General features: G+C 36.4%; 1 protein-coding gene across 3 annotated transcripts in view; it reads left to right on the top strand.

Annotated features, from left to right (window-relative positions):
* Akt3 (AKT serine/threonine kinase 3) overlaps positions 1–16,387 on the top strand; it is a 256,790-nt gene that overhangs the window by 40,791 nt on the left and 199,612 nt on the right. The window contains exon 1 of one of the 3 annotated variants that reach the window (XM_052737753.1): positions 2,604–2,654. The exons of the other annotated variants lie outside the window; for them this stretch is intronic. The gene's annotated coding sequence lies outside the window, so the exon portion shown is untranslated. Of the gene's footprint in view, positions 1–2,603; positions 2,655–16,387 lie in introns of those variants that run through there. 3 annotated transcript variants of the gene reach the window in all.

Below are 16,387 nucleotides of genomic sequence, written 5' to 3'. Positions count from 1 at the left end.
TCCTATTACTCTTACCACACTGTATTTAATGATTGATTGCCTTATTGTCCGTACACACAGCCACCGAAAGATTTGCTTTAGTCTATTTTTTAAAACTATTTTTACCTATAGAAGAGATTACAGTCTTTAGTGGAGACAGACGTTCAGGAATACAGTATAATAAATGAGGTAATACAGTAGACAAGAGCTCTACTTTCAGAGGAAGTCTTTGATATGAGTAGTGATGATGGAAGTCCAGATGGAAGCATTTTGACAGGTTTTGCTTAAAGCAGTAAATACCGTGTAGAGGGTATTGAGGAGTCACGACTTGTGGTAAATAGGGGAGAAAAAGAAAAATGGGCAGATTGTGACAGGTCTAATTGGGAAAGTTATGTACTTCCTTATGAGGAGAGTTAGGCTTTTGAGTACCCTTGAGCAGAGATTTAATGTGATCAGTCAGTGCAAAATGATTGCTTTTATACTTGGCATAGGGTCCATTAGAAAAGAGGGAGGTAAGAGATGGAGGGACCTGATAAGATATTTTATATTGCAAAGTACGGTGTTGACTGAGGTATTAAATACAGAATAACCAGCCATAGTTGAAGCATGTTTTGGCCATGTGGTTCACTCAGCCTAGATTTTGCTGTTACCCTGTTAACAGGATTCTTTTTTTTTTTTTTTTTTTAATTTAATTTTTTTTTTTTATTAATTTATTTTGCAATACAATTCAGTTCTACATATCAGCCACGGATTCCCTTGTTCTCCCCCCTCCCATCCCCCTCACCTTCCCCCCAACCCCCCCCCCCCCATTCCCATCTCCTCCAGGGCAAAGCCTTCCCCACAGACTGAGGTCAACCTGGTAGACTCAGTCCAGGTAGGTCTAGTCCCCTCCTCCCAGGCCGAGCCAAACAATCCTGCATAGGCCCCAGGTTTCAAACAGCCAACTCATGCAATGAGCACAAGATCTGGTCCCACTGCCTGGATGCCTCCCTAACAGATCAAGCCAATCAACTGTCTCATCCATTCAGAGGGCCTGATCCAGTGGGGACCCCTCAGCCATTGGTTCATAGTTCATGTGTTTCCATTCATTTGGCTATTTGTCCCTGTGCTTTATCCAACCTTGGTCTCAACAATTCTCGCTCATATAAACCCTCCTCATTCTCGCTAATTGGACTCCCAGAGATCCACCCGAACAGGATTCTTAATCATTTAAAAAGATAATTTATATGTTAGTGAAATCATTGACAAGTTCATTCCAAATATAATTGACTGTGTCTTGTTCTAGCTGCATTGTGTTTATTCTGCTGAAAAATCTTTGCTTTATCTTGTTTTATCCACTAACATAATGCTTACTATGTACAATGATTATCATTGGTCATTTTCTGTTTTTTTTTTTCTTCAATAAAAGTTTATGTTTCATACTCAAGGAACTGAGTCTTTAGCAGTCCAACTGTTTGTCTATACCACATATTTAGTTAAATGAATTCCATAGGGGCAGCCTTTTAAATCTTGTGAGTAGCAAAGTTGTTAATACTGATGAGGCACTTTGTACGGTAAGAGATATTTGTGGGGCAATATTGCTTGAAAGCTGTATTTAAAATCTGGCTTTAGTTTCTTTAAGCTATATTTTTCTCTTCTATGAATTGTATTTGTCTGTTTAGATTGTCATAACAAAGTACAGACTGAGTGTACAACAATTCTGAAAGCTGAATGTTTGAGATTGAGATACTAGTACCATAGTTTGGGAGCCCTGCCACCCTCTTTCCTGGTTTCTTGCTTTGTTTTCACATAGTGAAGAGAATATAAAAGAGCAAATTTGGTTGTGTTTATTCTTTTAAGGGCCCTATTTCCATCACAAGGACCTTATTCTCATGACGTCATCTAATCCTAGTCCTCTCCCAAACGCTCTATTTCCAAATATATTACACTGAGGATTAGGGCTTCAATATAGACATTTTGGAGTAGACACATTCAGTCTACAACACTGTCTTATGTTGCCCTTACGGTAATTTAATGGAAAGGATTCACTTCTGTGTCTCTAACAGAAGAAGTGATATAATTAGTCTGTTACAATTATTTCCCCTTGGCATAAATTTTACTTATGTGGTGCTGGAAGAAAGTTGTTCTTTGATAGTGAGTCTGTGATAACATTAGTTATGAAGGGAAATAGAGGAAGAAGAGCAAAGTTGCAGATGTGGTCTTGAGATGTTTCTTTCACCGCATCATTAGATTTATAGGTATGTACTAATGATGCTAAGTAGAATAGAGAAGCTTTAATGTTGTTTAGACATACAGAACCTTCAAATCACAAGTTCAGTGATGGGTGTTTTTGTGAGCTTGGGGAAGCAGAAGTATCATTTAGATAACTGTCTATAGGTAATACTAATTTATTTTGATGGATTTTGAGTAGTTCTATTTCAGATATTTTGGATCCTAAGCATATTTTGGTATTTTAAAATCAGTGCATATGATTTGTTCTTATTTTCTAGTCTTTGCATTTGACTTTCTGTTCTCTAAGTTAGTTGGAGGCTGATTTTCTTAGCCTTTCTGGAACTGTGAAGAATCTCTGTTCTTGCATAGTTGGCAATAATTGTCTCCACATTTACTTTATAGAGTCCTCTTTGGTGGAACCCACAGGAGGAGAGGAAGCACAGGATTCATAAGATGGCGGGCGGGTGAGTGACTGAGAATTTGGGGTAGAACTTGATAGTGGTTCCTTTTATAATAGTAGGAATAAAACCTTTGACCATTCCATTGTCTGAGTGAAAACTAAAAGGACAATAGATGGTATTAGGCTTTTTAATGCAAATTTTATTAGTAGTTTACATGGAATACCTAGTTTGCCACCTTTACTATGATTTTCTCCCATTTCATAGTGACATAGCATAGAGACAATAGTTTGGAACAACAGTGAGCAAATAGTATTTACCAATGTAGATGTTTTCTTGGGGAGGGTGGTCAAAGATGTATCATTCCGCTGGGATTTGGACTTTCTTTCCTGTTTAATAAAAATTCAGTTCTTTAGTATAAATACATTTTAAATATTTTAAGCAAATAAGCTTCTAGAACCACAGAATTCAAACTTGACTAAAAATACAAGTCTCTTAATTTATATGGACAAAAAAATAGTTATGACATTCAGAAGGAAAATATCAGTTTTTTTATACATGTAAGTTGATAAGTGTTTTTGAACAGATGATGTAAACCAAGATGAAGAGGCAGTAAATAGTCATGGAAGGAGAGGTGCCTGGAAGAGTGAAAACTCTAGTGTCTCTGTCTGTAGCAAATATTCTAGTTCTCCCTCCTTGTTAAAATAACGTGACATTGCACACTACCCTGGTTTACTCATGAATTTCTGAATTTTTCTGTGTACATCATAGAGTGGTTCTTTTGTAAAATGGGGTTGATTGTAGTACTGAAGTGGAAAATGTTTCTGGGAGCATTTCCCAACTTGAACCTTGCTCCTTCAGTCTCCTGTAATCCAAGCCTTTTCCTGTCCTTACAAAGGAGGGCTCTGGGAATTTTGAAAAGAGTGGGTACAGTGAAGTATTGATATGAATATTTTACACCTAATTGGAGTTATTGAAAATTCAGATGATTTACACATAGTAAAACTGAAAAACTGACTTCTCTTGGGGGTGGGTGGGGTGCATTATTTTAGAGAAGCAAGCTTTTTGAGTCTGATCCTTAGGTCCAACCCGTTTCGTGTGGGAAGGGCACTAACACTGTTCTGGTCCTCTCTCATATTGATGTCTATATCTGTAAGTCCCCTTACTAGAGGGAGCTTGTAAGGACGAACTAGCATTCTTAATGACAGTATACAAAAGATGACCTGAAAGAAGTGTGGAGAGACAAAATGGGCTTTCTAAAGAGCTCATAGTGGAGGGACACTGGAAAAATTGTTACTTTTAGACTTGAAAGGCTTTTGCCTTATAATGAAATCATTTTATAATAATTTTATTCCTTTGCTCTACTCATACTTAGTGAACCCATAATACTAGACTGATTTTTTTTTGCTAGATATGTAAAAATGCCTAATTAGTAGAGATGGTCAGTGACTTCAACTTTGATTTCTGAATACATTTGGCTAGCTGATTGGTTGTTTGCTTTTTTAATCAGGCTAGCGAATGCCAAGGTTTGTGCTTAGGACAAGAAAAGATTTATGTGAACTGCAGTGTTTGAGAATTAGCACAGCACGAATTAATGAACTTCTTATATTAACACTTTTGAGTATATTTATTTAGTATTATGGTTTAACAATATTCATTTAACAAAGTTGTAAAGTATTTGCTAGTGCCATGCAGTGCTGTCCAGTGGTCCCTTTCCCCATTGGTGATTACCTAGAAGCATGTGTCTGTGACTTGATTGAGCAGGGCAGTTTAGAATGGAGACAGACCTGTAAGGTAAATTACTGTTTGGCATACACTGAATGGAATTGGATAGAAGGAAGAGGACAACAGCTGTTAACTGTGCTGGAATGACAGAGATAGAGAGGTTGTATGTTAAATTGTGTTTTCTTTCCCTTACTAACTTTAAAATTAGCTTACAAAACAATGGGATTTATACTACTGGCTTTCTTCTTTGGTGTGCAGAAGCTTTTTAACTTGATGTAATCTCATTTGTCAGTTCTTGGTGGTATAGAGGTCTTTCACTTCCTTGGTTATGTTTATTTCTAGTTATTGTATTGTTTTTGAAGTTTCTGTGCATGGAGTCATTTTTGTGATTTCTTTCTCAAGATCATGTTCATTATTAATATGTAGAAAAACTGGTATTTTTTTGACTGCTACTTTGTTGAAACAGCTTATGAGATCAGCATCTTTAGTGTGTTTAAAGCATAGGATTTTATCATCTGCAAATAGGAGTAATCTGAGTTTTTCCTTTCCTCTTTGTGTGTCTCTTATTTTTCTTGCCTCTCTGGCTGAGATGTTAAAGCATTGTACTGAGTAAGTGTGGGGAGAGTGGATACCCTTGTCTTGGTCCTGATTTTAGAGGAAATACTTGCATTTTTCCCCTGTTTAGTGTAATGTTGGCTGTATGTTTTCTGTATATACTCTACATTATGTTAAAAGGTATGTTCTCGCTATTCCTAGTTTCTTTGGGGATTTTTATTATAAAATGATATTAAAGTTTGTGAATGGCCTTTTCTGCATTGAGATGATCATGTGATTTCTGTATTTATATGCTGTGTAAGACCTATTTTATTGATTTGTATAGTTTGAACCATCCATACTCCTTGGAATGAAACCTTCTTGATATTAGTAAAGAATTTTGAAATTGTATTGTTGAATTACTTTTGTAAGTATTTTATTGAACATTTTTGTGCCTATTTTCGTTTAGAAAAATTAGTCTGAGTTGAGGGCGCAGAGATCTTGTACTCACAGAGAAGCACTAAGAATCAGGAATGAATGTTAATCACTCAGAGGTGTCTACTCAGGAGGAGATAAAATCAGATACCTGCATTCCATCCAGAAAACTGAGAGTGGAGGTTGCTAACAACCTGGTGACCTTTTTGCTCACTGAAGGGACAGACCTCGTCCAAATTCTTCAGAATGGTTATTCCAGACTCTTCCCTCCTTAGACCATTACCCATCCTTAGGGTAGATGTCACATGTACTTTATGGCCTGTTGACCTCTAGGCTTAGTCAGAGACCACACTAAGCTATAGAACCCACCCCCGTGGTCACATGTACTTTGTAAAGGAGTCTTTATGTAATCACACCTTAAGCTTTATTGTGCACCAGGAGTTGGACTGATTGTTGCCTGGAAACCTTTTCCCAAATTGTCCTGTATTTTAAATATGCTAACAATGAACCACCTGACTTTAGACTCCCCGAAATCAATCTGCACTGGATTTTCATTCTTACCTCTTCACATGCTTTGCTTCCCTGTATGACACCTGTAGGGAACAACCTCATGTCTGTAATTTTCTGGTTTCATTCTCCCCTTCTCTGGTCTGGATAGCTTGGTAGTAAGTACAGATGAGTTGTTACCATTTTCCACTTCTCAGTTTATGGGATAATTTGAGGAGGACTTGATGTTAGTTCTTTGAAGGTCTGACTAATTGACAAGGAATCCATCTAGTATTGGACTTTTCTTTTTGGGAGACTTTATTCATCTAATTGCTCATTACAGATCTATTTAAGTTATTTGCTTGTTCCTGATTTAATTTTGGTAGGCCATATATACCTAGAAATTTTTCCGTTTTTTTTCTAGACTTTACAGTTTTGAGAATATGTATAATTTTAAACTATTTCCTAAAGATCCTTAAGACTTAATTTCATTTTGTAATATGTCTGTTTTCACTATTGATTTTATTAATTTGACTCTTCTTCATTGTTGTGGTTACAGGTTTGTAGATCTCAAATGTTTTAGTAAGTTATATTTTCATTTTATTATAGGTTTTTAAAAAATATTTCCCCCCTGATTTTAATATGATCTATTGATCAGTCAGAATTATATTATTCAATCTCCATTTATTTGTATAGTTTCTTTCTGATTTCTAGTTTTATTCTATTATGATCTGATAAGACACAAGAAAATACATGTATTTTTTATTTGTTAAGAGATTTGTCTCATAGCCTAAGATATGGCCTGTTTTAGAGAAAGATCAAGTGGGCTTCTGAGTAAAAATATAGACTGTAATTGTTGGATAGAATGTTCTATAGATGTCAGCTAATGTGGTGGTATTTTACTTGTACTGAAATGTGATTTTAATTGTATGTTAATAAATAAAGTTGCCTGGGGGTCAGAGCTATTAGAGCCATAACAAGTGCGTGGCGGCGGTGGCCCCCGCCTTTAAGAACCTGGAGGGCGGTACATACAGGCAGTGACGAGACAGTCACGTGTTTGGGTTTACAAACAATGAGAAGGCAGAACAGCTAGACTATATAAAGACATATACACAGGAAGTAGGTCCCTTTCCGAGAGCTCTCTTGGCTGAAGAGGATCGCTGAATCAGGAAGGGTGAGACTCTTAGCTCTGACCTCTTGGCTTTCTTTTCTGAATCGGCTCTGTGTTTCTTATTTAATAAGACGGTTGGTTACATCTACAAGCTAAGACCATTTGATCTCACAGTCTGCCCTTCCACCTATCACTGAGAGGTTCCAGCTATGCATTGTCATGCTCAGCTTTTTATATGGATGCTAGAGATCTGAACTCAGATCATTGTGCTCGTATAGCACATACTCTTAGCCGCCAAGCCATCTCTCCAGCCTCTGCTTTATTTCTTTTGACTAATTTTGAGGTTACCTTTGTGAGGTATGAGGATAGTCATCCTTGCTTGTTGTCAGCTTCCAATGGCTTGATACATTGTTATCTTTATGTATTTCTTTGCCAGTGAATTATTATTGTAGACAGTAAACAGAAATAGTTTTTAAATATTTTATTACTTTTAATTAATTGATTAATTATTGTAGTGTGTGTGTGTGTGTGTGTGTGTGTGTGTGTGTGTGTGTGTGTGTGTGTGACTAATGGAGGTCAGAGGACAAGATGTGGGAGTTGGTTCTCTCCCTTTACTGTATGAGTCCTGGGTATCAAACTCAGATTATCGGGCTCAGTGGCAAGAACCTTTACCCACTGAGACATCTTCTTGGCCTGGATTTTGTATTTAATCCAGTGAGTTAATCTGTTTCTTTTGATTGCAGAAATAATCACCATTTACCTGCTAGGGTTATTATTGATGTTTGTCAATTCCTTCAGGTTTTTCCCTAGTTAGTTTGAGTACTTCTTTGTTCTATTTTTTCTCCCCTATATGTATAATAAGTTTTCTGATGTGGTGAGTTGGACATTATTCATTTCTAGTTCTCATTTGCTATTCTGTTTCTCTCATCATGTTATTCTTTCCTGACATCTTTGTTTGGGAGTGACTGCCTTCTCTGTGTGTAGAATTCTTGTATGTATTACCTGAGCTGCTGGCTTAGTGGTTGTAAATTGCTTTGGTTTGAGCTTTTCTCGGCTAGTCTTTATTTCTCTTTTAATTTTAAAGCAGAACTTTGCTAGATATAGTAGTCTTGGTCAGCAGTTTACTTTCAAGGCTGAAATATATATATAAAAAGCTGTTTTCTGTCTTTTAGGGTATCTGTTGAAAAGTTGATGTTACTCTCATGAGTTTACCTTCATAATTGAGTTTCTGTTTTTCTATTACAGCTTTTCCTATTTTTTTCTTTGCTCTATGTGCTTAGGACTTTAACTCTAGTGTGTTGTGGAGAGGTTCTTTAGTCTAGTCAGGTCTTTGGAGGGTTTTCAATGTTTCTTGTGCTTGGATGGCCATTTCTTTCCCTAAACTTGGTGACATTTCTGTTACAGTCTCACCGAAGAATTTTTTTTAAATACCTTTAGTTTTTATTTTAACTTCTTCCTCAGTTCCGTGGATTCTTAGGTAAAGTTTGCTCTGTCATTTTTTTGCAGTTACACATTTGAATGTTTTGGTGTTTGAGCTGTTTCATTGTCTTTGGATTAGCTTATTTTGAGGGAGTGCGATTTTTTTGGGGGGGGCATTATTTTGCCTTGATTTTTCATGTTCCTTTTGATTCTGTGTTGGAATTTTCACATCTGTTGGGATGGGAATCTTCAGTTTTTATTTTGAGGGTATTTTTATTGATCAGGCATCTTTTGAGGGGATTAGTCCCTTGTACCACCCACCACAGATGAGAAAACAATTTGTAAAATCAATAATACCAAACCAAGACAGATACAGAAATATATTTGAAGTCGATTAAAGCTGACTTCCATGCCAACAATGATCACAGAAACAAAACAAAACAAAACAAAAAACCCAGCAAAAATAATGTAGAATAAGGCATGCAGTTGATGATTAATTATTTAAAAACAAAACAAATAAAGGATAGAGGTAGAGGAAAAGATGCAGCAAGATTACACAAAAGAAAGGGAAAAAGAAATTAAAAGAATCTTAGAAAGATGGTTAAAAAAGAGGATTGACTGAAAAAAATAAAACAAAACCCCAATGCCCAATAAAGTAAACACAAACAAATAACAAATGTTAACAAAGTTAGAAGAACATAGGAATAAAAAATAAAAACAAAAAAATGAGGTAAAAATGGTTCTAAATAGTAGTTAAAAAAAAAGTGGGTTGTGGGGAGAGGGCACAACCAACCACTAGAGTAGCTTCCTTCGTGCTCTTCTGACTATTGGAGTCAGCCAGGTAGGTGGAGGGGTGTCAGTTAGATTGGAGTCTCTGCTCTTGGATCTGTTCAGGCTTATGCTGATCCTGGACCAGTGAAGGGTCAGTTGTTCTGCAGAGCAGTAGTCCTTTCTTTTTACTGTGCCAAGAGCTGCTTGCCTTATCTTGCCTTGGAGCTTGTGGGCTATACATATTCTCTGTCACTGCAGATGTTCCCTAGTTTGTACACTCTGAGGTGGTTAATGCTCAAACAAACCGTCTAGTGCATTGAAGAGTGTGGGAAGCAAGCAGAGCTCTCAAACACCTGTATTGGATGCCTGGCTCAGGGCTTTCAGATCACACCCAGCATTAAACATTCTGAGGGAAGAGACAATGGAAATCAAGTTCTCTGCTGGAAATGAACTCCAGAGTTCTTAGTCCTGCTGGCAGCTAATGTTACATGACAGAGAGGCAGCTGTTTGGGCTGTTAGTTTCTACAGTTACCCTAAATTGATGTAGTTTTTACTCTTTGCCACAGGGGGCAGAGCCACCAGTTACTTTGCCCCTCACAGCTGGAGACTCTTGTTGCCTGAACTCTGTGTGAGGCTACCTGGCCCTCCTCTCCAGGACTGACTCTGATCAAAATAACCAAAGCAAGATGTGGCAGGCTTCTTGACTTGTGATTGATGTTTTCAGTTCCCTGAGATAGCCCAGTCTCAAACAGTAGGTCCCTAAGCATGATGACACCTGGCTATAGCTCTCTGAGACATAGGGAGTCATAAAATGGATTTCTTATCCAGTGCTGACCTGTCACGGTGAAGACATTGTTACACTAACACCCCCCTACCCCCTGCAGTGGAATTTAAGCATTGTGAGAACTGTGGGCTTATTTATCTAAGGACAGGGATGCCAGCCTCATCACTGGCTTACCTTATGTAAGTCTGGCTCACCTCCCTTTCTGGGGAACTGGGGCTCTATCCTTGAGATTTATTTTTCCTTCTTTCCTCACCTGCATAGTTTTTCTCCTCCCTCCTTCCTTCCCTCCCTCTCCCTGTATTATTTTCTTTCTCTTTCTTCTGCAACCCAGGCTGGCCTGGAACTTGTGCCAACCTTCCTGCCTCAGCCTTTGGAGTGCTGAGGTTACAGACGTGAGCCTCCGCACAGGCTTGCATTGTTTTTCTGTTCATTCTTACTCACTGTTCTATCACTTCTCTTGTGATTTGTGGTTCACTATCCAGGGAATAGAGTCCATCCTTTGATACTATGCCTCCTCTCATTCAGGTAGTTACTTGTAGGCAGCTTCTTTATATTTTGCTATATTACTCTGAACTTAATGTTTTTCGATCTTAAGAAAATTTCTAGTCTGTATGATCATATTGCATTAGCACATAGTATATTTTACTCACTGTGTTAAGATTGAATACTCACTTTCTGTTTTTCTTCAGATCATCCATTATCATGCTTATTCCCCTGTTCCTAATAATGTTATAGTTTTCTCTCTTTAAAAATTTCTTTTTCTTTTGTATGCCAGCTCTTCTATGTCTCTGGTTTTTAGAATAACGCAGACCAAATTTCTGAATTCTTTAAAGCACTTAGTGGTAAGTGATGCATTGTAGTTGTGGGACAACTGATTATGTTACCATTTTCTAATTGTTACACAAATAGTTTTCTTCTGTTTAGAATAATCTGAAGACTAAAAGAAAAACTAGCTAGGCTATTGAACAGAAAATGAAATTAGAGAAGAGTTGTGTGGAAGAAAATATATGCTGTGTCATATTATTTTCTGGACCAATTTGATTGTAAGGACTTTTGGCCCGTTTTAAAGAGTCCAGCATAGTTTAACTTCCCTATACATACATATCTCTGCTCTCATATACATGCATATTTCCATACATATACATTGTGGATGCTAAAGCAGTTAGTTTTATTTGAAAAACACTATGAGTTCTTATAAATGAAATGTCTAAAATAGTTTATTGATTTCCAGGGTCTGAGGGGAGAAACAAATGGGAATGACTAATAAGAGATTCAGTGTTTACTTTTGAGATGATGAAAAGCTCTGAAATTAATGGTGGTAATTGTACACCTTTGGGAATATATTAAAATCATATATTCTTTAAAGTGATATGTAAGGAATGTAAATTGGTTCTCAACTTAAACAGTGATTTGGAACTTAACCCAAGAGAACTATTTATAGTAGACTTGTAATAGAAACAGTTCTGTATGAAGATACAGGCTGACATTCTGCTCTACAGTTGGGATTGAAACAGATTCTCCTGACATAGGTAATATTTAAGCAGAAACTGCAAGAATGATTTGGAGTAACTTAGGTGAAATAACTGGTAGCAGTGAAAATAAGAAAATAGGGATGAATGTATCAATTACAGTTGCCAGCTCAAATGCAGTGTCAGCTCTGACAGGTATTTCCTTTGTCACTATATTAAATTTAAAGACTTTGTTTAGGTAAGCTATTCTGTAGGCCAGTGGTTTTCAGCCTATGGGTCGTGGGGAGTGTTGACTGATCCTTTCACAAGGGTTGCCTAAGACCATCAGAAAACACAGATATTTACATTATAGTTCATAACAGTAGCAAAATTACAGTTATGAAGTAGCAATGAAAATAATTTTGTGATCAAGAGTCAACACAACACACGGAACTGTATTAAAGGGTTGCAGCATTAGGAAGGTTGAGAACCACTGCTATAGGTAGTCAAACAATATAATGTTTATTATAAAAATATATCTTAATTTTTCTGGGGAAAAGAGATCTTTTATATTTCATAGTTAGATTATAAATACTTAGAGCATGGTATTTTATAATTTAAGTATTTCATGAAGCCAGAATTAAATCCTGGCACTTATTTATGAGACTTCTTTCTTTTTCCCCTGCTTATATATTTTATAAGTCAAGTTTCCAACGTTTTACTATGTAGAGACTCTTGTGTTAGATTCCTTTTGGCAATCTGAGGTTAATAATTATAGAAACTTGTAGACATTATCTGTTGTATCTATTTGCTGTTAAGTTGAAAACCTATTTGTTAAGAAAATGTTCAAGGAATTGGAGAGATGGCTCTATGGTTAAGAGCATTCACTCACTGTTCTTCCGAATGTTCCAAGTTCAATTCCCAGCACCCACATGGCAGCTCACAACTGTCTGATGCTTTCTTTTGGTGTGCAGATGTACATGCAGACAAAGTACCCATATACATCAAATACATGAATAAATAAAGTAAGATGCTCTTTATAAAAAATATATGAAAGAATAAAAACATTGAAAATACTACATTAGAGCTTTGGCTGGAGAGTTTGTAAAATTTGGCAGTCATATTCACAAATTTCAATAAATTGCCACTTTGGCTGTTGAATAAGTTAAAAAGTTCAAATAAGTACTGAAAAAAAGATAGTAGAACTAACACCCATACAATCATTACCAGTTTAAACACATTTCCCAGCTAATCTCAGACACATATTTCACAATTTTATTTCTCTTTAAATGACAAGAATTCTTTAAAAATATGCTGCACTGGTCATTTTTTAAACATTGAACTTTGTAAATGAAACATTAAAAAAACTATTGGTAAAAGTGAAGTTATTCATTAATGGACTCCTAATTTAAATACATATACATTTATCAAAATAAATATTAAGTATTCTTATAGAATAAATTGTTATATAACATCAGTTATAAACTAAATCAATGTTGGAAGAAAATAGTTTATGTCTAAATACTCATTTTTGTAGTTAATAATGATTTACTAGGACTTGATTGTAGTCAGACTTTTCTTGACAGGACAATTGTATTCAGACTTTTTCATTGGGCCCTTTGGCTTCCAGTAATGACATACAGACTTATTACTAATTATGAAAGCTCAATTGATAGCTTAGGCTTGTTTCTAACTAGTTCTTAAACCTTAAATTAACCCATTTCTATTCATCTACATGTTGCCATGTGACTCGTGGCTTTTACCTCTCCTCCTGCATGTCTGACCCCTCTGTATCCACTGTCGACTCTGTCTTTCTTTACAGGGTCCTCTCTGCCCAGAAAATCCTGCCTAGCTATTGGCTGTTCACCTTTTATTAAACCAATCAAAGTAACACATCTTCACAGTGTACAAAAAGATTATTCCACAACATTTCCCCCTTTTTGTTTAAATAAAAAGGAAAAGTTTTAACTCTAACATAGTAAAACTATAAAAAATAATAACTATGAGGTAAGAATTATGTTTACAATATCCAGTCCATTTGTATTTGACAAATTCTGAGATAGTACTGTATTATCTATGCTATCTTGGTGAGTCAAAAGTTTTGTACCTAATTTACTTTTATCATAGCTTGTATTACCAACATAAAAATATATTTTTAGGCATAAAATAAACATAAAAATATATTTTAAAATACTTTCTTAGATAAACAATTTAAGTTTTTAGTTTATGTATCTTAACCTTATAAACTTTACATTTCTTATATAAGTTCCTTTTTTGAATTTGGTAACAAGAAAAACTGGAAAACTGTAACCATCTAGTCTTCAATCTCCATTAGAGGCACAAGAAGGATAAAATATTACTTGAGTAAATAGGAAGTGCAAAGAAAGCAACTTCCAAAACTGAGAAACGACAGAGATAGCTGGCTGCCTGGACAGTCACCCAAGTTTCCTCTATAATGTTGGGGAATCCATCTTCTGCCTATAGACCTAGAATATCTGACAGACTTTTCTGTGAAGCAGGAATTTTGAAGGAATGTCCTACCTTATCTTAGCAAAGTTCGGCAGTGACTTTCTTTTGTGTCCTGCTTGTTCAGTTTGGACAGTATACTGTCAGCAGTCAAGGCATTTGGACATTTCTTGTCCAAATGGCTAGTTTTTGCCACAAAGAAAGCAATCTCCATATGGAGGTTCTTCAATATCCATCATTCTTTTATGAAGCAGATTGGTGCTGCCAGGAGCAGACGTGTCTCACTGTCATGAAAAGCCCTATGTTATTAAAACATTAAAATGCCATATTCTGTAGCTCTCTGAAGTGTTTTCAGGCCATCTGTTTATTTAAAATATATCTATGACCTTGACCACATACCTAACATGACTATAAGTTTGATTGTTATTGATGACTATTAACCTGTATTTCTTTATTATCCTAAATAGCTTTCAAGGACTAAAACTTTACATTATTAAATAAGCTGAATAGGTACATTACCTTAAACAAGAAATAGAAACATATAATGCAGTGTAACAAAAATAACCTTAAATTTATGTCAATATACAAAAATCCATACAAATGTAAAACATTTGAGACTAGTGGTTGTTCAAAAGTAGTCTCAACAATCTACCGTTTTATACCATTATTTCTATACTATGTCCCCCCTTTTCCCTTCAGAAAGAGATCCCTGAATCTAATCTCCTTTGTTTAGCTTTCTCCCTGACCATGACCAGTAAGAACTTGTAGCCAATCTCCTTAACTGATGACAAACATCCCTAACCCAATGAACGAATAAAAACCACCCACACCCCCCACCTCTTGGGAATGTGGGTGTCGTGTTCTCTAGACTGCTTTTTGTTGTTTGGGGGCAATGGCATCTCTGGGGGACCCTAAGAACTAGGATAATGGTCAAATCCTGGCTAGAATAGTCTGTGAGGCTGGACCATCTCAGCCAGCAGCCTTGAAGTTGTTCTGGATGCAGAACTCTAAAGAAACTGTAACAGAGGCACTCTGAGAGGCTGGATCACCCGGGCCACCCATTTTCATTGGTGTCTGGTCCCCTTGCTCTGAAAACACATAAACTTTCAAAAGTAACATGTATATCTGCATTAACACAAGTGTGGAAAGTTAAAGGTGATTTTTTTTTGTTTTATGTTTGAGCAGGTAAAAGGCATATGTCAACTTGATAAGCCCGTTTGGACAGCATAACTAAAGTGTAATATAAACCTCTATCCATGCCATATGAAAGGATGGTATGTAATAATAAGTCATTAAGACTATGTAACCAACAAGATTTATCATGTCTCATCTCTTCTCTGATACATTCCCTTGCAGAAGGATTGGCTTACATGTCATCTGTCCTGTAGTCTTTCTTGGCTTTCTCTCTTATGTCTGTAGCCAAGATCCTCAGGAATTCTCCCCTGGTCAAATCTGATCTCTATTAACCTGTAAGGAATCCACAGCCTTTCATTTCCTGTGGAAACAAAAGCATAACCTCTTCCCCTAAGGTAATACAATTTTGACTTCCATTTTAAAGTTGTCATTCCTAAAGTATATAACTCAGCAGTCCCTTCCACAATCCAATGGCTCTCAGCGGCTGTTGTCTGTTCATTAGCATTCAAAAAAATTCAAAATTAACAAAGCACTATATAAGGTCCAAATTCCCAGTGTTATACTTCCCATCCTTAAGTTTCTTATTCTTTTTTTTAACTTCTCTCTTTAAAAATTCTATTATTTTTAAACTATTTTTTAAATGACTGTCTATAGCCTTATCCTTTTTTTTTTCTTAAGCCTAGGCACATGGTTGAACACACTGTAACCTTTTTATAGGTTTTTTTTCATCTGAAATTGCTTTATTGTGTATCTATAACCTTTTCTGTCAGCATGAGTAAAACCATAAAACCCATGCAGCTTAGCTCATGGCGTGCTGGCAGCTCAAGCTCGCAGGCAGTGGCTGGGAGATGCGTCTGTACCAAGGCCAGCATGAGAGACTATGGGACTAGGAAGCTGCACTGGGCTCTGCTTTTGTGTTTGGGACCTTTTTTTTTGTTGTTTTGTTTTGAAAGCTTTTTCTCGGGTCTTATGTGGAAATACGTGCCCCCACTGGATGCCATTCATAGTTGGATTTTTTTGTCAGGACCATCGGCTCTCCAATAATGATAGAGACTTATTATTAATTATCAAAGCTCAGCCAATAGCTTAGGCATGTTTCTAACTAGCTCTTATAACTTAAATTAATCCATTTCTATTTATCTATGTGTTGTCATGTGACTTGTGGCTTTCATCTCTCCTCCTGCCTGTCTGTTCCCTCTGAGTCCACTGGCGACTCTGTCTTTCTTCTTTCCAGGGTCCTCTCTGCCCAGAAAATCCTACCTAGCTACGACTGTTGAGCTTTCTATTGAACCAGAGTGACACACCTTCACAGTGTGTATAAAAAGATTATTCCAGAACACTTGATTGTTTTATGTTTTAGTTACCTGTTCTTTATTGAAATGTGTACCTTATTTGATTTCCCTGATATTTTACTCTCCAGATGCCATCTCTTTTTTACAGTGCTGTTTTGCTGATAAGAAGCTAGCCCTTCCTGAGTCAGTTTTTG

The sequence above is a fragment of the Peromyscus californicus genome, unplaced genomic scaffold, assembly GCF_007827085.1.
Source record: "Peromyscus californicus insignis strain IS unplaced genomic scaffold, ASM782708v3 Scaffold_14__1_contigs__length_90479793_seg_2, whole genome shotgun sequence".
In the NCBI taxonomy this organism is placed as follows: Eukaryota; Metazoa; Chordata; class Mammalia; order Rodentia; family Cricetidae; genus Peromyscus; species Peromyscus californicus.
This window is presented reverse-complemented; position numbering and strand designations above follow the sequence as displayed.